General features: G+C 36.7%; 2 protein-coding genes across 9 annotated transcripts in view; one reads left to right on the forward strand and one right to left on the reverse strand.

The window, feature by feature from the left end:
• Positions 1–14,887, forward strand: part of LOC109026970 (ERV-BabFcenv provirus ancestral Env polyprotein-like) — a 266,355-nt gene that overhangs the window by 59,946 nt on the left and 191,522 nt on the right. The window contains exon 4 of one of the 8 annotated variants that reach the window (XR_008679841.1): positions 3,985–4,614. The exons of the other annotated variants lie outside the window; for them this stretch is intronic. The gene's annotated coding sequence lies outside the window, so the exon portion shown is untranslated. Of the gene's footprint in view, positions 1–3,984; positions 4,615–14,887 lie in introns of those variants that run through there. 8 annotated transcript variants of the gene reach the window in all.
• KIAA0825 (KIAA0825 ortholog) overlaps positions 1–14,887 on the reverse strand; it is a 473,030-nt gene that overhangs the window by 19,359 nt on the left and 438,784 nt on the right. The window lies entirely within an intron of this gene.

Here is a 14,887-nt window from a genome sequence, read left to right on the forward strand (position 1 = left end):
AGAAACTGATGCCCAGAGAGTACAGTTTGTCACTGGTCAATCTTGGACTTGAACTCAGGACTCTTGATTACTTGTCTGAAATTCATTATAACCATGTCATACTAGCTGCTATAATAGACTGATGGCCCCAGGGCTTAGGGTCAGAACTATCAGTTTTGCAAAATGTATGGATAGTTGCTTATATAGTGTAACTTCAGAATGCAGAGCTATTGACTGGCTACATACAGATTGACTGCAGAGAGATCTCATAGACTAAGTATTAGTTATTCATTACTGCTTAACAGATTATCCCCCAAATACTCAGCAGCTTAAAACAATAAACATTTATTGATTCACACAGTTTTTGAGTGACTTAGTTGGTTAGTTCTGGCTCACAGTATCTCATATGTTTGTAGTCAAAATGACCCACAGTTTTGTCCAGCAATATATAGAGAGCAAGCTTCTTTAAGTTAGAAGGCTTATCAATATTTAGGTAAATGATTGTTTCTAGAATTTTGTTTGACTCATGATTTTTTTTTTGGCTTTGAACTAACATCTATGGACCTACTATACTTATGGTCTGCTTTTCGTTGCTCAAATGCAATGGAATGTGGTAGAAGGCATATGAAATTTTAGAGCCAGGTTAGATTCACTATGCTGATCTTGAGTAATGTAAATTAACCTCATATTGGCCTCAGTTTTTTCATCTTCAAATAAGGATCATAATACCTAATTTGTAAGGTTATTGTGAAGATTAAGGTAATTTAGGAAAAGATTTGGCAGTGTGCTTGGCACATGAGAGATACCTCATAAATCAGGGTTGGTATTTTACTGTCCCTCATAATACCTTGCTTTCTAGATATGAAGCTATTATTTTTAGTAATAAAATTAAATTATTGAATAATTTACAGGAAATAACTATTTTAATTTATAAAAATAGATTAAGCAAGTGTGAGACAATTAGCGACACTTCTATATCATGCTCTTTCTGTTACCAGGGCAAATGCCATAGGAAACTAGGGAATGAGAAAAGATGATGTTACCAGGGCAAATACCATAGGAAACTAGGTAATGAGAAAAGATGCTGTTACCAGGGCAAATACCATAGGAAACTAGGGAATGAGAAAAGATGCTGTTACCAGGGCAAATACCACAGGAAACTAGGGAGTGAGAAAAGATGCTGTTACCAGGGCAAATACCACAGGAAACTAGGGAATGAGAAAAGATGCTGTTACCAGGGCAAATACCACAGGAAACTAGGGAGTGAGAAAAGATGCTGTTACCAGGGCAAATACCACAGGAAACTAGGGAGTGAGAAAAGATGCTGTTACCAGGGCAAATACCACAGGAAACTAGGGAGTGAGAAAAGATGCTGTTACCAGGGCAAATACCATAGGAAACTAGGGAATGAGAAAAGATGCTGTTACCAGGGCAAATACCACAGGAAACTAGGGAATGAGAAAAGATGCTGTTACCAGGGCAAATACCACAGGAAACTAGGGAATGAGAAAAGATGCTGTTACCAGGGCAAATACCACAGGAAACTAGGGAATGAGAAAAGATGCTGTTACCAGGGCAAATACCACAGGAAACTAGGGAATGAGAAAAGATGCTGTTACCAGGGCAAATACCACAGGAAACTAGGGAATGAGAAAAGATGCTGTTACCAGGGCAAATACCACAGGAAACTAGGGAATGAGAAAAGATGCTGTTACCAGGGCAAATACCACAGGAAACTAGGGAATGAGAAAAGATGCTGTTACCAGGGCAAATACCATAGGAAACTAGGGAATGAGAAAAGATGCTGTTACCAGGGCAAATACCATAGGAAACTAGAGAATGAGAAAAGATGCCTGGCCGTCTTCTCAGGGTTTCTGCTTAATACTTCTCTTAATGTTACAGTTACTATTGCACAATAAAGCCATTGGAAAGGTCACAGTGGGAAGAGTTTGTCTCTACTCCAGGATGTCTGAAAGAGATTCAAAGATTGGGAGACACTCATCTGAGGCATCTTTATTCACATATCTAGTGGGTGATGTTGGCTATCTGAGGGACCCTCAGCTAACATGGTCACCAGGAGAATCTACACTTAGTCTTTCCATATGGCCTGGGCTTCCTCATAACATGGCAGCTCCCCATTGGTTGGACTTCTGACCTAACAGCTCAGTGTTCCAAGAGCAGTGTCTCAGTTCAGAAGCTTTACTGCTTTTTATGGTCCAGCCTTGAAATTCATATAGTACCACTTCTATAGTATTCTATTGGTTACAAAGGAGTCATCAGCTCTCAGATTCAAGGGGAGGAAAACGAGGCTCCACCTCTTGATGGGGGCATGGCAAGGTTTTAAAATAGTATATGGGTGGGTAGGTGTACTGCTGCCATCATCTTTAGAAAATACAATCCACCACACTTAGAGAAGTGAAGTAGAGACCCTTAGGTGGGCAGGGCAAGCCTCAGAACAGGGAAAGCAGCATAGAGCTTCCTGGACATGCTTACATACACACCTCTACAAATCATCACAACCTGCTAGTTTTCATTATGGAGTCTGGACTCTCCAACTGTACTCATTTTATGGCCCTTAGGCAAGCTGTGTTGCCCTTTTCAATAGCTGCATGAAATGTGGAATACATCACGTATCCAGACCTTGTCTCTCTTTCTAAGATACTTGGTTTGATCTCTTTCTTGCTGTTTCAACTTAAAATATTTAACATGAAATCACCACTGCAATGTGGGGCTCCCATAGATAAATTTGAAGTTTTAATAATTTATCATTTCCACTTTTGAGACTAGTACTCTGTAAGTTAAAAACAAAAACAAAACAAAGCAAAGGCCAACACTTTAACCAATGGAAGTCTAAGCTTTGGAAAAATCCAGAAAAGTAACACCAAGTCCAAAATAAATTGAGACTCTAAGCACATTTTGCTTGCATTCCTTCCTTGTTTCTCATTTAATAAATGTTTTCCAGAACGGAGTTTGCAAATCCAAGTAAATATATATATATATTTAAAATGCTTACTTATTCCCTTTTGGGTTCTGTGTCAATTGTGTACATTTCATAAATATAAACATAAGACATATTTGCTAAGGAATTACATTTGTTGATGTGGCAGTCTCATGGCTTAAAGTGTAAAAAATTCATACCTTGTCAATTATGAATTACATTTCCCCATTTATATAGAATATGGAACTTGTTTGAGTACTAGCTAAAAATGTACGTGATACTATTTCAGATGTAAGTATTGCTTTAAAAATATCAAGCTTATCCTCCTTTAAGAGGTCAAACAACATCTGAAAACTATAACCCTTTTAAAGAAAAAAAACTCTGTCCTTTGCTAATTTATTCAGCTTTCTTCCTACCACATCCAATTACCAACCCTATCAGTCCATTCCATTTGATTTATCTTTTAGTCAGATGAGTGTCACAATAGGAAGGCAGCAAGAATACCCTTTAATACTTATGGATTTTTTTTTCAAATTTAAACATCTTCCTTCCTAAGCAGAATTTATACACTGACTCACTCTCACAGCTATCACCCTGGATGCCCTCTTCCTATTTCATTACCATATTGTGGATGAACACATCATTGGTATGGTATTTATCTTGATAGGCAGTGAAAAAAAAGCCTTGCCCCTAAAAGCTATGCCATGTTTCTAGCCCTTCTTTATGAGGCATCTTCCAGCAGCACTCTCATTGCAGAATTGCATGGAGCAAATGGTGGCCCATCTCAGATCACTGGTACTTTCCCTGAATGAAATCCTACATATGCTGTCAATTTAATTAGAAATTGGCCTGCTGTTTTGTCTTCCCAATTAGCTCACCCATTATCTCTCATATCCTAAAATCCTATCATTCTCCAGATAATAGGTTATTTCTTCAAACATCCTTGTCTCATTGCTTCCAGATAACTGTCTGTGACCTGTTTCCCCTTTAACTGCTTATAGTCATTTTAACATCTGTCATCACAGCTAAAGGTGTGATTACGTCTAATAATGTTTTATTTTTTGCAGTGAGTGCACCACAGTTATTGTCATATACAGAAAATTCTGACTGACAGTTCCAGAGCTTTTTGGCATCAGAGAAAGTCAAGTACTGTGTTACCTCTTTCTATGACTCCCAAGAGAATAATCCAGCACAACTACTCAGTATCTTGGAAGAAGGCCTTATGACTTTGGAGAGCCTTCTTTCTCACCTACACAACCTTACAGCATTCTCCTGTATTCTCCTCTTCTAAGTTTCTCTCCCTTATTTACATTCTAACTTCAAATGTAACAGTTGACTAATGTTAAAATTAATTTCCAAAAGAAGTTTATTAATTGATCAAGTTAAGTTCCTTCTATATTTACGTGAATTTAGGTTGAATAAATTTCATACTTTTAGGGAAATATCTAGGAAGCATTAAAAATAACAGTTGACATTGAGATATTTAGTAAACAAAATCATTCTAGTTTCTTCTGTCTTGCCCCTCCCATCTTATTTGCCATAACCTATAAATTTAGCCAAAATGCAGCAAGTCTAATTCATTTATAAGCAGTTGACATTCAAAGGTTATCCTCATTGATGTCTAAATTTTTATGATGTGTTTCTGCTACTGTATTACAATTCTGAATTCCGTATCAAATTTATTAAATTTTTTTATTGCTAAATCCCCTTGCTGTGGTTTGCTCCTGCCAAAACCCATGTTGAAATTTGATCCCCAATGTGGCAGTGTTGGGGGTAGGGCCTATTGAGAGGTGTTTGGGTCATGGGGGTAGATCCCTCAAGAAATAGATTAATGCTCTCTTGCAAGGGTGAGTTCTCACTCTCATTAGAATGGATTACTTCCCACAAGAGCGGGTTTTTAAAAAAGAGCCTGGCCTCCCTGGTTTCTCTCTCTTGCTTGCTCTCTCACCATGTGATCTCTTTGCATGTATCCACTTTCTGTTATGAGTGGAAGCAGCATGAGGCCCTCACTGGATGTAGCTGCCCAATCTTAAACCTTCTAGCAAGAAGAATTATGAACTAAAGAAACCTCTTTTCTTTGTAAATTACCCAGGCTCAGGTATTCTGTTGTAACAACAGAAAACAGGTGGAGACACCCCTCATCAGTCTAGTAATATGCAATAGAACTGACAGTGTCTATTGTTGATTAATATGCCCAACTTTGTTGTAAAGTCAGTCATTATAAACAAGGTCTTTACTAGCTCTTTTCATTTATAAGCACTAGGAGATACTCAAGAGGGTCTTACCTAAACAATTCAAAATTATCATTAAAAAGCATTAAAAAAATCTGCCGTAGACCAATGCTTCTTTCACGTTAGCTAGAACAGGAACTATACCCAAAGAGTACTTCGGGAATATAACAGATTAATGACCCAATGGAATAAACACTTGACCAGTAAAAAGTACCAAGTCTGAAAAACTGCTTTTAAAAAGAACAACCTAACCCTGTTTTATACAACAGAAACAGATTCATTACTGCTGAGATATGCTGCATCTCTAATTTCATTTTCCCAAAACTTCAGTATACCTCCATAGAATTCAGATTAGTTCTCTCAGTAAGTAACTATGACATTACCATTGCTAGTGTTCCTAGAAAGTTCCTATTTAAAAGCACAGCAGGGAAATTACTACACAGTATCCCCACCCCGAGCAAACACACAAAAACACCAATGCACACCACAGATAATAAAACATTGGAAAATGATAGGAATAATCAAGAAAATGCTTTATGTGGAAAATTCAGCTGTGGTTTAGATATTGGGTCAACTTTAACCAATGTTACAATATCATTTCATTATTTTTAAAATCTAGAAAAATGTCACCAATCAAATATTACAAAGAAAAATGTTAACCTAATTATAAAATGAAACTAAGCCATCGAGCAATGGAATACTGGGAAACATCATTAACTTTAAATTCTATATTACATGGAAGCAGAAAGATTCCAGATAAGTGACTCAGATTGCATACTGTCAAATAGTTCATTTTAACCTGCTCCTAGATTCTGTGGGTCTTTTATGGGTTCTTCTTTTTTTAATAACTATAATTTGTAGTCCATTCCCATTCATTTGCTACTAACCTGGCATTTCCTGAGAGATCTAAAAATTGAAATGAGGAAGTAAAATCACACTTTTCATAGAGAACAGCCACTTCTAAAACCCCCTAAATTCCTCTAAGCTTTGAAATTCCTACTGTTGTGGAATGTATTAATATTGGAGTGGGAAAGTGAAGAAAAATCATAATGCAGGACTGTGGGTATCTACACTTCAAACCAGGAGCCTTAATGCTGCCTGTGGTTGAATGGCTGTGTATTATAATTTGTTAGGCAATGGTAATTAACTAGTCTAGACTCCTTTCAAAAACTACTAAGCTACTAAGTGAGTAAGTCTTATAAGCTATTAAAACATTGTAGAACAGATAACTGAATAAAATATTAGTGTGTAGAAATACATATTTTTGAGTTCCTACTATGAGTCAGCCAATATATTAGGCATAAGGGATAAGACAGTAAATATGACAATTATTGTCCCTTCTCTTATGGAACGTATACCAGTGGCAAAGACAAATTTTGGACAAGTAATCAAATGAATGAATTAATAAATGGCAGTATTGTAAAAGTCAGTATCCAAGTCTTCCATATTTCAATAAGATTTACAGTTTTCTGATCCTGCATATTTTAGTTAGGGTTATTCCTAGAAATTTTATGGTGTATATGCTGCTGTTATTCATATAAGATTTTCCTATCATCTCCTCTGTTTCTTGCTGGGATATTGATATTTTTTGGTATTTTTCTAGTATTCCACAGCCTTACTAATTTATATTTAAGAGGATTTGACTTGGCATTTTTGGGTTTTCTAAGAAACATTCTCTGCAATTACTAACCTTTTTTCTCTTTTCCTGTCCATCAGTTAGTCCTTTCTATCAGTTATTTCTGATTTGTGTCTTATTGCACTAACCAGAAATTTTAGAATACAGTTAAATAAGGAGGAGATTGGGAATTCTGTCCCCCCTTGATTTTAATGAGAGTTCTGGCTTTACTATTAATATTATATGATGTGATCTGTCTTCTTAGGTATCCTTTTTTTATGAGAAGGAAGTCTCCTTCTTCATTTTTTCCCCTTAGGATTTTCTTAGAAATGGGTTCTTTTGACTTCTTAATTTTGATTTCTCTCTCAACTAGCTACAGTATGACTTTAAATAATTTTTTTCAAGAAGGATATTTGGTGATATAAATTTTGAATTATTGAATAACTGAGAATTCTGCTGCCATCACACACAAACAACATTTAAGAGGGCATAAAATTCTTAGGCTACCAATTTTCTCCTTACAATGCTATAGACAGGTGGGAATGCAAAATGGTGTAGCCGCTTTTGGACATGTTTTGGCCATGTATTAAAAAGTTAAATATACACCTACCATATCACCCAGTTATCCTACTCCTAGCTATCTACCTAAAAGAAATGGAAATTTATATTCACATAAAAATATGTGAATGTTTATAAGAGCTTTATTCACAATAACCAGAAATTGTAGACAATCCAGATATCCTTAAGCGATTTCATATCAATGATATGCCATTCAGCCCGAAAAGGGAACAAACTATTGATTTATACAACATGAATTAATTTAAAATACATTTTTCTAAGTGAAAGAAGACAGAATCAAATGGCTACATATTATGTGAATTCATTTTAGATGATATTCTTAACAAAGCAAAAGCGTAGTCAGGAAAACAGATCTTTGGTTGCCAGGGGTTGATAATGAGAGGAGAGATTGTCCAAAAAAAGGGTAACTCATACTTTTGGGGAGTGATGAAATTGGTCTGCAGAGAAGGCAGTGGTGGACATGTGACTCTACGCAGTTGTCAAAACACATAGAACTGTACACACACAGAGTGAACTTTCTTGTAGGAAAACAACCGACAAGTCAACCAGGATTTGGAGGAAAAGATAGAATGCAGACTGTGACAAGGAATCTAACTATATTACAATTAAATCACAAAGCTACACTGAAGGGAATGGGGGAAAAGGGAGCTGACTTACAAAACTCTGGAAAGAAGTGTTTTGACTGGATACTTTAAGGCTGAAGAACAAAAGAACTGTGCATAAACACTGTTTGGTTTTGATGTGTGTGTATGCATTAGTTAGTAACCACACATATATTTCCTCACTCTAGTCACTTAAAGAGGCTAGAAGCTACCCCAGTAGCAATGAACACAGATCTTGGTTTCTAAATTCCTTCTCCAATAAAAGAAACAGGAATATCTGGAGAAATAGCTGATTCTAGGGGCTGGAGAAGGGATAATACAATATGAGCCTGGAGCATCTGAAAGTAAGGAAGTAAAGGAAAAGAAAAAACGATGGGAGCATATTAAAACAGATATGAGCCACCCAGGAAAAGTTACCAATTGCCAAAGTTGAACAACTTGTGCAACAAAGTAATGATAGCATTGGATTATAACCAAATAATAAAACAAATATACATGAATCCATACTAATATAAATAATAACTGAGTAAATGGGGGAGAAGTGACAATTCTTTCTTATATAATAATCACAATTAATTAATACAAGGAATAAAGGAAATAGAAATCATCATTAAAACACCACACAGTAACAATTGCCACACAATGGATGCAAAATTAGTGGATAAGAGTTTATGCAAAAATAGGATATTTTTATAATATCAAGGCATCTCCCCCAAAGTACTTAGTAATTATAAAAGAAAAATAATAACTTTACAGTGGAGAATCCTAAAAAATACAAGCTCAACCAAATGATCAAGGGTAACATCACCAGTAATTAGACAAATGGATATTATGTGATCCCTGATACAACAAACTGACAAGGGTGCATCATCTCTGTGGTTTCCCCCTCAATAACACATAACTTTAATCCAATCACAAGAAACCATCTTACAAACCAAAATTGAGGCACATTCTACAAAATAATTTACCAGTATCCTTCAAAAGTGTCAAGATCATGAAAAACAAAGACTCCTGTGCTGTCGTAGATTGGAAGCAACTAGAGATATGACAACTAAATGTAATGTGAGATTTTGGAAAACAAAAGGATGATAATAGAAAATTGGTGATATCTGAAAAAGTTCTGTACTTTAGTTAACAGAATTACCTACAACCAAGGTTAATTTCTTAGTTTTGATAAATATTCTTTGGTTACATAAGATGTTAACATAAGGGGACTTTGGCTGAAGGGTATTTGGGAATCTACATACTATTTTTGCTAAAAATGCTATAGATATGGCACCATCACCCTATGGCATTTCATGTTTCAGAGAAGTTTAAGGTCAGCCTAATTTTTGTCCCTTTTTAGGTAACCTGCTTTATTTTTTATCTGCCTGAAAACTTTAAATCTATTTTCGTCTTTCTTGAAATTAACTAAGTCTTACATACTTTTTTTCAGTGTCACAGAGTACTCAAATATTTTTGTCTGGTCCCCATATTAAACATGTTTCAGTGGTTTTTATTTTTTTCAGAGTGATTTTACTGTCTTTTAGGCTGCAGCATATTTGGCCAACCATTATTTGGGCTCTCTGGGTTATTCATCTTCAAAGTAGGACACTGCTATTTAGACCACTTCCACCACTTGTGGTTCATGGAAAACCACTGACAACAGGTTTACTGATACACTGTTTTCAGAGTTGTGAGTTTTTACCATTTTTAGTACTCTCATGGTTATTTTACTGGGTAATTTAAAGAGATTTATTAACAGCTGCTGAGCAGAAGTCATTTTAAATCAGAAGCTACCCTATCCAAAATGTCTACATTTTTGAAATACTAATTTTAGCAATGTCTCCCAAGGTATTTCCATTAAGGAAGAGCATTTGCATTGTGAGCATTATATCTGGAACTCCTATACTTTAGAATCAGAAAAGAGAATGTGAAGTAGCAGTTCATATTTCACAGGATAATTAAAGCAAGAGATTTGGTATTCCTCTACAACAAGAATTACAAAGTTAGGTAGTGGTCTGGAAACCAGTGAAGCTGATTGCAAAATGAATATTTAAAAGCCCCTCTGATTTAATGTGCTCTTGTTTCCATTCCCTTTATTCTTTACAAAGAATCCTCTGTAAATATTGCTTTAAGGATTATCAGGCTTCAATTTTCAAATTCATCCAAAGACCATAATTTAAACCATAATATTGGCTTTACAAATGTAAACAGTGATTGAACCACTTTCCTTTAGCTAATAGGAATGCCAATGAAATTAGAGTCAGTTAAATAATTGCTTTATTAACGTAATGTATTACTGCTGTAAGACATGCCATGGCACATCCAGCTGGGAGGATAGTTAGGAGAGAACAGGACTACATCAAGGTAAAGAGAATAAACAGCATATTCTAAAAACTTAGTCCACAGAGAAGAGTAAAACAGCGATTGAAATTTTGATTCATCGATTTCATAGTTTAACTATGGCTGAGGATGGAAAAATCCTAAGAGAGTTTAAAGGTTTTCATTTAATTCAAAGGATACTTAGTGTGGGATAAATTATGTCTTCAGGTTAGGTTTAACTTAGCTTCTCTCATCTCTCTGCCTTCTGGACACCAGCTGCAGGAAACTGCCTTTGTCTGTGCAGTCTAAACCCTGGTTGGATCTCTTTAATGACTCTTCATTAGTGACTTACTACTGCTGACAAGATGTTTAAACTCCTTATCAACATATACAAACCTCTTTCTGACTTGGTTCCTGCTCGCATATCCAGCCCCCTCTTCTACCATTCTTCTCCCATCCTACCCTTCATTGGGACCTTCAGCGCACCCTATAGACAATGCAGGCTCACTTCACCCTTCAGCTGTTCATACCAAGGAAGAGCTGATTATTTCCTGTGAATTATTCATCTTTCAAGACATAACTTAAAATGTCCCTTCTTTTTTTTTTTTTTTTTTTTTTTTGAGACAGGGCCTTACTCTGTCACCAGGGCTGGAGTGCAGTGGCATGATCTTGGCTCACTGAAGCCTCCGCCTCCTGGGTTCCAGAGATTCTCCTGCCTCAGCCTCCTGAGTAGCTGGGATTACAGGCGCATGCCACCACACCAGGCTACTTTTTGTATTTTTAGTAGAGATGGGGTTTCACCATGTTGGCCAGGCTGGTCTCGAATTCCTGACCTCAGGTGATCCACCTGCCTCGCCCTTCCAAAGTGGTAGGATTACAGGTGAAAGCCACCATGTCCAGCCGTAAATGTCCCTTCTTATGCCAAGTTTTCTATCCACTCTCCATCTCCAGTCTCACCTCCTTCTTCCCCTAAGCAAGTACTGATATTTTTGAAATACTTTTATGATAATTTTTTTCCTTTATGAAAATACAGAGGTATGTGATTATTTATTTCTGATATTGCATACCTTGAGAGATTATTTGCAGTTATTTTTTAAACTTCTGTGTCCCCCTACTGTGTTGTCCCCTCTCTTTTTGATGGCAGGACTGAATCTATTATCTCAATAACTTCAGAACCTAGTGAATTATTTGGTGATTCTGCTCAGCAAATATTTGAGGACTAAATGAATAGATAGGCAGTTTGCACAGTGGTATCTCTAGTAAGGTAGGGAACAGGTTCTTAGTAATTATGGTTTTTCTTGTAGCTCACCTCCTAGCCTGTTCTGTCCCAAGAGGTTGTGTATATCTTAGCACAGAAGAGCAAGGAAGAGAGTTTGTGGGTTTTGTTTTTGTTTCTTTCTGATTCAAGGTCAAACTACCAAAAAAATTCTGTACAGCCAGAAATGAATCCTTTGGAAAGGATTCATTTGTAAAGGATTCACTCTTTACACTATTCCTCATCATTCAGCTAAAAGTATTAAATACAAATTATCACCTACCTGCTACACCAAAAATAATTGATATACAAAACCATGACAACTCTTAAGAATCAAAATGAACTAAAATCTGTTATGAATTTTGTGACATAAGAAGAGATGTATATTTGGTCTCTGCCCCAGTTCCTGACACAGAGCTCCTAAAACCCTTGTAATTTCCAAAGTGATAGGGATAATAGGAGCATGTTCTGTTATAAATCTTTTGTTCTGGTCTTAGTCTCTGGTTCCTGATAAAAGAGCTTCTAAGACCCAGTGATAAGAGTGTCATTTTATATGCTAATGAGATGACTACTGGCTGGGGTCCCTGAGTAACTTTAGGATGGGGCTGGTTCTCAGAAAGATCAAGGCATGATTAGAGGGTTGAGACTTTCAGCCCAACCCCTTGACATCCCAGAAGGAGAAAAGGGCTGGAAATTGAGCCAATGGCCAATGATTTAATCAATCATGCTTATGTGATGAAACCTCTATAAAAATCCTAAATGACAGAGTGTGGGAGCTTCTGGGTTAGTGAACACATCCACATGCCAGGAGGGTGGCACATCTCTACTCTCCAGAAGCTTTTGTGCTCAGGCAGGACCATTCTGGACCTCAGCCTATGTACCTCTTCATCTGGCTGTGTATTTCTATCCTTTATAATATCCTTTATAATAAACAATAAACTTAAGTGTTTCCCTGAGTTTTATGAGCCATTATAGCAAATTATCAAACCTGAATGAGTTGTGGGAACCCCAGATTTGTAGCCAAGTCAGAAATGTGGTTAACCTGGAGACCCACCACTTGTGATTGGCATCCGAAATGAGGGGCAGTCTTGTAGGACTGAGCCTTTAACCTGTGGGGACTGCACTAACTCCAGGTAGTTGGTATCAGAGTTAAATTTAATAGTAGGACATGCAGTTGGTGTCTACAGAGAACTGGAGAACTGCATGCTGTGGAGAACCCAAACATTTAGTATTCTAAGTGTCGCGAGTAGAGAAACCATTTTCCTAGAGATGTTAAGGATGAAAGGAACTGAGGTAGCATGGGAGAAAGAAATATGACTATCAGGTGCTATATTTTCCCTTCCATATTTATTATCTCATTTATTTCTGAAACAACTATTCAGTGTAAATATTATTATCCCCATTTTTATATTTTACATTGGAATGCAAGAACTCTTAAGACTCCAGCCGTTCTTTTGCCATTTTCATAGATGCATTCTCACTCTGAAAAGGCCAACCTACTTGCTGTCCATTTATGGTTTCTTTTCTGCTTTTAAACACATTGATCATTCACACAAACACAGACCTCATACTCTTTATATTAGAATGTTTTATCTGCTTTTTGTTCTTAGTCTAAAAAGAAGGCATAGACTCTATCTTGTCTATATTCAACAATACCTCCTATTCTTTATAGATGCAAATATTTAAGAAACTTATGCACAGGTTTTGTGCTATTATCATGTAAATTACTTTAAAGAACATTAAACTTATGAAAATGCATATATTTATATATACACATATACACACACATACACAAGTCTTTAAAAAATATTAGGGTTTAAATGCAAAGATCAGAGGAAACTCAGTCTTTGGTATCTATTTAAATTCATCATTTCATCTTAAGTTTGTACCTTCTGTACTTTGTCAGTGAAGAATCCACAACTCAGGCTGAAGTCATTTCCCCTTACGAAAAAATGGCAGCTGGGTGTATCCAGTTATCTATTGTATAACAAGCCACCCCAAAACTTAGTGAATTAAAACAATACAATCAACTATTTCTCACAATTCTCTGGGAAGCTCTGCTTGTCTTGCCTAGACTTACCAATCTGATAGCTCATCTAATCAGGGTGGGGCTCTCTGCGGGTATTGTCTTTCTTTTTTTTTTTTTTTTTTTTTTTTGAGACGGAGTCTTGCTTTGTCGCCCAGGCTGGAGTGCAGTGGCGCGATCTCGGCTCACTGCAAGCTCCACCTCCCGGGTTCACGCCTTTCTCCTGCCTCAGCCTCCTGAGTAGCTGGGACTACAGGCGCCCACTACCACGCCCGGCTAATTTTTTGTATTTTTAGTAGAGACGGGGTTTCACCGTGTTAGCCAGGATGGTCTCGATCTCCTGACCTCGTGATCCGCCCGCCTCGGCCTCCCAAAGTGCTGGGATTACAGGCGGGGTATTGTCTGTCTTTCATGTCAGTCTTCTTCACAGCATGATGGTTTTCTAAAGGGCAGCCCCAATGCACCAGTTTCTACTCTCATCATGTTTGCTGATGTCCCTTGGCCAAAGCAAGTCACAGGACCAAGCCCAGAGTCAGTATGGGATCCTGGGACTTGTAATTTATTGGAAGTCATCACTATAACAATCTACTGCTCTAGGCATCTTTATGACACACTTTGAATTATATTTCATATACTTCTAGGGCTGAGGACATACTGTAATTAACCACATAGAGCCTTGAGTATGCTGAAGATTATTGATGCCTACTTATCAAAAGAATATGGTGTATGGTTGAGAGGTATATGCATTGATTTAAGTGCTTCTTTGACTTCATAAGGAAGCCACATATTAAATATTTGTATTCATCCCACTTGTTTTTAGATACCCACTACAGGTTTTACCTGTAGCTACTGAATTAAATGCCGACCTTTCCTTATTTTAAGTTTTTCTCAAATTATAAGACCCTGGAAGAATTACCCCGTGCTCTGGTCTTATTTCAGCAATTAGTACTCAACAAGCTCTCCATTCACCACAGCAGGCTTGCCAGTTCATAATATATGGAGTACATGTTCTGGATACACATAGATAGGTCAGGATATATAAAAATTCCTAGTTCCAGTTTATTATGATTCTTAAAGAGTAGAGATTCAAACCATCTGTTCAAGATATTGGCATGGAAAAAAAGGGCATAGATTTTAAAATTAGAAAATATGAGCTTCAGTTGTATCATTTACTACCAAGTTACATAATTTCTTTGCATCTTAGTTTTCTAGTATAGAAAATGGAAATATTAATAATAGCTACTATAACATTATTTGGAGCATTAACTGAGATGATTAAGCAAAGGTCTGCACAGCACTATACAAATGTATTACACAATTCCCTTACCTGAAACCATTGAGGTCATTTTCAAAACTCA

The sequence above is a fragment of the Gorilla gorilla genome, chromosome 4, assembly GCF_029281585.2.
Source record: "Gorilla gorilla gorilla isolate KB3781 chromosome 4, NHGRI_mGorGor1-v2.1_pri, whole genome shotgun sequence".
Lineage (NCBI taxonomy): Eukaryota > Metazoa > Chordata > Mammalia > Primates > Hominidae > Gorilla > Gorilla gorilla.